The sequence below is a fragment of the Mauremys reevesii genome, linkage group 1, assembly GCF_016161935.1.
Source record: "Mauremys reevesii isolate NIE-2019 linkage group 1, ASM1616193v1, whole genome shotgun sequence".
Lineage (NCBI taxonomy): Eukaryota > Metazoa > Chordata > Testudines > Geoemydidae > Mauremys > Mauremys reevesii.
The window spans coordinates 95,850,748-95,857,232 of record NC_052623.1 but is presented as its reverse complement, the minus strand read 5'-3'; the positions used below and the strand labels follow the sequence as shown (position 1 = coordinate 95,857,232).

The 6,485-nt window shown below is 37.6% G+C and overlaps 1 long non-coding RNA gene across 1 annotated transcript; it reads left to right on the top strand.

Annotated features, from left to right (window-relative positions):
- Positions 1-407: 407 nt before the first annotated feature.
- LOC120403122 lies at positions 408-5,600 on the top strand. The gene is made up of 3 exons (XR_005597480.1): positions 408-471; positions 636-685; positions 5,532-5,600. It is a non-coding gene; the product is annotated as an uncharacterized LOC120403122 (long non-coding RNA).
- Positions 5,601-6,485: the final 885 nt, after the last annotated feature.

The window sequence follows — 6,485 nt, the reverse complement described above, 5'->3', positions numbered from 1 at the left end:
ACCTTTTCTCACCTTCCCTCTCCCCAGCATATAAAGCATCAGGCAGCTGGGGGCAGACTTGGGAGATGTACCCGAAACCTTTCTGAGAGTTCAAAGTTAACAGGGAGAGAACTACTGGGAAACACCATGGACTGAAATGTAGTGAAATTGGGCAGCTGAGAACTTTGATTTGTGATGCTGAGGGTGGAGGGACAGGAAGAGACAATATCTGGAAGGAGATCTATCTCCTTTATCTTCCCACTCAGTGACAGATCAGAGGGATGGAAAGGTGTACAATGGAAGCTTGTGGCAGTCAGTTGACCATATATGGGAAGGAACAATTCAGATGGCTAGAACTGTGCTTGCTATGCTTCCGAGTTCTGAAGCAGCATTCTGCTGCCTGTTACTTGCCACCATGCCTTTCGGAATTTATCTCTTGGGGTGTGTGAAAAGGAGTATGTGTTCTTCATCATCTCCAATTACTAGCAGGCAGTAAGCTCCATTTAGGAACTGTACATAAATTGGCAAATTATTTTTTAAGCCACTCTGTAAATGAGCATTTTAAACTAAAAGTATTTTGTTTCACCTTTAAGTTAGAGGGATTTTTATGGCTAGTGAGCTGAATCCTTATGCTGACTTCTTGTCATTTCTGTTAGGCCGCTGATTTCTGCTAATCCTTTAGGGAGCTGCTTAAGTATTTTTCAAGGTAACTTCAATATTCACTTTTTTTTTTCAAAATTTACAACTCTGTATGGTAATATAGTTCATATATCAATAAACAGACGTACTACTATCTGCAGCTTCTGCCATATGGATTCAAGCACCGCTGGAGGCATTGTTGCAAATGAGTTACTTTACCAAGCATTTCAATTTCTATTGGATTGTCCTTTTGGTTGGTTAGCCTTGGGTGTCCATTGGGGAGCCAAATGCACTAATCAATTACATTTTTCAGGTTTGTTTGCTTGGGTTTATTTGTGTTGCTGTGGTTTGGTATTGAATATAAAAGAGAATGCGTGCGTAAGAGAATACTACAAAGAGAAATGTGAGTTAAAGCTACATACAAGCAAATAGCTGATTACATCATAGTACCAATTTCAACACTCAAAACTGTGTTAATATAGAGTTGCTCTTGTCCATTTCCTTTAATTAAATCACTAAAAATGAAGGAAATCACCAGCTAATGAATACTGAGATCCAGAACGATCTGATTCACATGACTTACTACCCACATGCTATGATTCTCAGTACATTTGAACTCCTCACCTTTACAAATTCCCTTTTCCCTAGGAAAACACTCATATGACCAATACATTTGAATGGCCGGGACTTTTTATTTCAAGGTCTGCAATTTGCTGTTATATCTGAAAAGTTTGGCAGTTGGAGTTAAAGTTGTGCATGTGTGTGTGATTTTGAGGGATTGGATATGCATGTTGTAAGTGAAAGGGAATTAGCTGGGGAGATGCAGTCATTTGGGTATTATATGTTAGAGATAAGGCATATGAAATTAATCATATAGTTTAACTGCACAGGAAACTCTTCATAGCATGGGCTTGGTGTAGGGCTGTGTGCTCAGAGGAAAGAGTTTAGGATATGGGTGGGGGAAGGGCTTATGGCAGCCAGAGCAAAGGAGTGTGGCAGGTGGTAATGTGAGACAATAAGGTACTGGAGGGTGTGTGGAAGTGAGAGGTACCAGTCTTGGAGACTGGGGCAGGGGATTAGTATATTTGAGTATATCCCCTGTGTGGGACAACTGAGAAAGGCAGTGCTATAATGGAGCAAGGGTTCATCAGGGGAACTTGTAGAAAACAGCATGAGTACAGCTTCACTTCTGAGCAGCCTGAACCAGCTAGACAATCCACTTCAGGGATGCTAATGGGCTTCTGGATGAAGCATTAGAAAAAGTATTACAAACTTTTTTTAAACAATTTTTGTAGAAATGTTATGTTGATGAAATTTTTCCAGCCTACTGCTTTAATGAATCTTTTGCTTTTCATTGAGATTTCATTCTAACAGAAAATTTTTGAGCATCTTTAAAAACACCTACTCACTCTTCTCAAGATGTTCAGAACTGATAATAGTTGCCAACAGACTTAATTATCAGTGTTTGAATGCATGATTTTTGTTTCTTGAGAGGGGTTCCAAATCAATATTATCAAGGCAGCCTGGTTGCATCCTTAACTATGGAGTTCTACTAACTCCATAGTGGGACTGAGGGGAGCAGAGATAAGGTGAAGTGAAAATCATAAGGAATAAAGTATGAGATAAAGATTCAACATTAGCTATATGTTTTGTTTGTTTAATGTTCTATTAATGTCCCATAAAGGATTTTTTTTCTTCACTGATATTGAATCAATAATGGAAATTATTGCTAGTGAAACTAAACGTGAACATGATTTCTCTAATTTGCACAATCTCAAATATTGAATTGCTATTGAGAATAGGATTCTGGTTTATGTACAAATGGTAGAAACAGTATTGTCACTGAAGAGTGCTGAAAGTAAAAGTGAGCCAAGAAGAAGTCAATGACCAAACAACGGAATGAATACAAGCCAAATAGAATCAAATAAAAGCACAAATGATCATTAACCAAGATCATGTGAACTACCAGAAAAATAATGGGTAAAATGCAGTGAAGAGACAGCTGAAAAACAAACAGTAATACATAAAATCAACAAATGCAACATTCCCAAGAGTGCTTGATTAAAATAAATTGAACATATATTGTGGCAGAGCTCCGGCTTTGCCTTGGGAGGGTCCTGTGCTTCTAGGCAGTTAGGGCTTGCCTCAGAAGCTTTCTGTAACCCTCAATGTAGCCTCTCTCCCCTCCTGACGACGCTTGTTCTTCCAGGTCTTTTACTGTGCATCTTCTTTCTCCCAGTCTTCCCACAACATACCTTCTTACTCCCAGCTCCTACCAGCCGGCCTCTCTGAAGGAGCCTCCTTTTAAACTAGTCCCAGGCGGTTCTAAATGGGCTTCAGGTTATCTATTAGCCTGTTTCCCTTGATTGCTTCTAATCAGTTCTTCATTGGTTCCACGTATATTATGGAGTCTGCCTGACTTATTTGTTTCTAACACCTTCCTGACTGCTCAGGCCCCTGCCCTAGTCACTCAGGAAACAAAACTATTCATCTAGTGTCCAGTGTGTTTTCCTTCTACCAGACTCCTACACCCAACCAGTCTGGTCTGTCACAATATTTATACAGCATCTATTTTTTTTTGAGATGTAGCTTACCAAGACTTTAGAAGACTAACTTTTGTTCAAAAACCCAACTCTTGGTAGAGCACTGAAGGCAGGATTACTTGTGGCACCTTAGAGACTAACAAATTTATCTGAGCATAAGCTCTCGTGGGCTACAGTCCACTTCATCAGATGCATGCAGTGGAGAATACAGTAGGAATATATATATATATATATATATATATATATACACACACACACAGAGAACATGAAATAATGGGTGTTACCATACACACTCTAATGAAAGTGATCAGTTAAGGTGAGCTATTACCAGCAGGAGAGAAAAAAAACTTTTTATAGTGGTAATCAAAATGATCCATTTGCAGCAGTTGACAAGAAGGTGTGAGGAACAGTGTGTGTGGGGGGGAATAAACATGGGGAAATAGTTTTACTTTGCGTAATGACCCATCCACTCCCAGTCTTTATTCAAGCCTAATTTAATGGTGTCCATTTTGCCAATTAATTCCAATTCAGCAGTCTCTCGTTGGAGTCTGTTTTTGAAGTTTTTTTATTGTAATATTGTGACTTTTATGTCTGTAATCGAGTGACCAGGGAGATTGAAGTGTTCTCCGACCGGTTTTTGAATGTTATAATTCTTGACATCTGATTTGTGTCCATTTATTCTTTTATGTAGAGACCGTCCGGTTTGGCCAATGTACATGGCAGAGGGGCATTGCTGGCACATGATGGCATAGATCACATTGGTAGAAGTGCAGGTGAATGAGCCTCTGATAGTGTGGCTGATGTGATTAGGTCCTATGAAGGTGTCCCCTGAACAGATATGTGGACAGAGTTGGCAACGGGCTTTGTTGCAAGGATAGTTTCCTGGGTTAGTGTTTTTGTTGTGTGGTCTGTGGTTATGCTCAAATAAAGCTTATGCTCAAATAAATTTGTTAGTCTCTAAGGTGCCCCACGTACTCCTGTTCTTTTTGCAGATACAGACTAACACGGCTGCTTCTCTCAAAGATCAGTGTTTTAAAAATTCTTTTGGGGCCCAATCCAATGCCTTCAGTTGAAAGATACTCACTGCCCACATCAGATGAAAGATACTAATTGATGTCAATTGGCTTTGGATCTAGCCTTTATACTTATTTGTGTGTAAACTGCAAACACTTTATAATCCAGACAATAAGGCATCAATCATGCAAACACTTATGCACATGGTTGATTCTTCCCAAGTAGTTTAATTGTTTTTAATGGAACTACTCATGGGAATAAAGTTACATGGATGTATAAGTGTTTGCAGGATCAGGGCCTAAGCAAAGAATATGAGTATTTCAAATCTAGAAAGATTATATGATCAAAAATCTTGACATGACATTTTGTAAAAGAAATAGGAAAATGTCCTTGCTGATATCAGCTTTACAGAAGAAGAATGATAGAAATCTTCTTCTTATGCCAAATTTAAAATAATAAGTCAAAGAACCTTTGGACTAAGGAACAGAAAGTGCTCTCTCTTGTTGCATCTCTAAAGGGACGATACTTATTTTGCTAAGCAATTTGTCGGGAAAAAGACAGTAAGAACTACCAAGCATTAGTAGCTGCATTAACTAGTCATTTTTGAGTTGAACATCAAACAGAACTGGCCACTGTGCTGTTCAAATACCGTATTAGATTATATGAAAAATCTCTAGCAGAACTGATTTGAGACATTGAGTGATTGGTATACCAGGAATACCCAGATGCCCCAAAGGAACTACAAGCCATCTTAATCTGAGGTGAGTTCATAGATACTTTACTTGGCCTGAACTAGAAGATGAAGATAAAATGTACTTAATAGAAAATATGGACTATGCTTGCAATTTTTTGTTTTCACGCAAATCTCCCAATGTTATCTGACATCATTTAGAATTAAATAATGAAAGAAATAATTTGTTTTTCTTTTCATAAGAATGATTTGCTATGTTACAAATACAAAGGTAAAATAACCTCTCTGTGATTACTCAAAATTCCCATTTATGTATCCCAGGTTTGCGTTAGTTCTTTTGGCCACAGTGTTGCACTGGGAGCTTATGTTGAAGGCTAAGGTTGAGTTTGAGTCTGATTATCCACCACGACTGCCAAATCTTTTTCAGAGTCACTACTTCCCAGGATAGAGTCACCTGTCCTGTAACTATGAGCTACATTATTTCATCCTAGATGTAGACATTTATGTATAGCCATATTAAAGTGAATATTGTTTGCCTGTGCCCAGTTAACCAAGTTATCCAGATTGATCTGAATCAGTGACCTGTCCTCTTCATTATTTACCACTTCACTAATTTTTATGTTATCTGCAAACACTATCAGTGAGAATTTTATATTTTCTTCCAGGCCATTGATAAATATTTTAAACAGCATAGAGCCAAGACCTGATCTCTGCCGGACAGCGCTGGAAACAGACCCGCTTCATGATGATTCCCTGTTTTACAGTTACATTTTGAGATCTATCAGTTAGACAGCATTTAATCCATTTAATATATGCCATTTTATTTTTATATTGTTCTAGTGTTTTAATCAAAATGTCATGCAGTACCAAGTCAAATGCCTTACAGAAGTCTAATCATACTATGTCAACACTAATAGCTTTATCAATCAAAGTTGTAATCTCATCAAAAAAAGATATCAGGTTAGTTTTACAAGATCTATTTTCCATAAACCATATTTATTTGCATTAAGTACATTACTCTCCTTTAATTCTTCGTTAATCGAGGCCCTATCAGTCTCTCAGTGATCTTGCCTGGAATCAATGTCAGGCTGACAAACCTATAATTACACATGTCATCCCGATTACCCTTTTTAAAAATTTTTCACAACATTAGCTTTCTTCCACTCTCCTGGAACTTCCCCAGGGCTCCAAGACTTATTGAAAAACAAAATGAATGGTTCAGCAAGTGCCTCAGATAGATCTTTTAAAACTTTTGGATGCAAGTTATCTGGCCCTGCTGATTTTAAAATGTCTAATTTCTGTATCTTCTGCTTAACATCCTCCAGCATTACTAGTGCAATGAAAAGAGTGTTATCATCATAAGTTGACTATATCATTTGTTTTTAGCCCAACTGCAGAACAGAAATATTTATTGAACACTTCTGTTTTTTTTTCTTGTTATTATTGATAGTTCTGGACCAATATAAATGTTAGAATTATTGTTTTGTTCCTAATATATTTTTAAAACTCCTACTTATTGTCTTCAACTCTGCTGGTTATAGATTTCTCCTTGTGTCCCTTGGCTTCCCTTATCAGTTTTCTACAGTTCTTTAACTTCTGATTTATTGATTACTATCAAC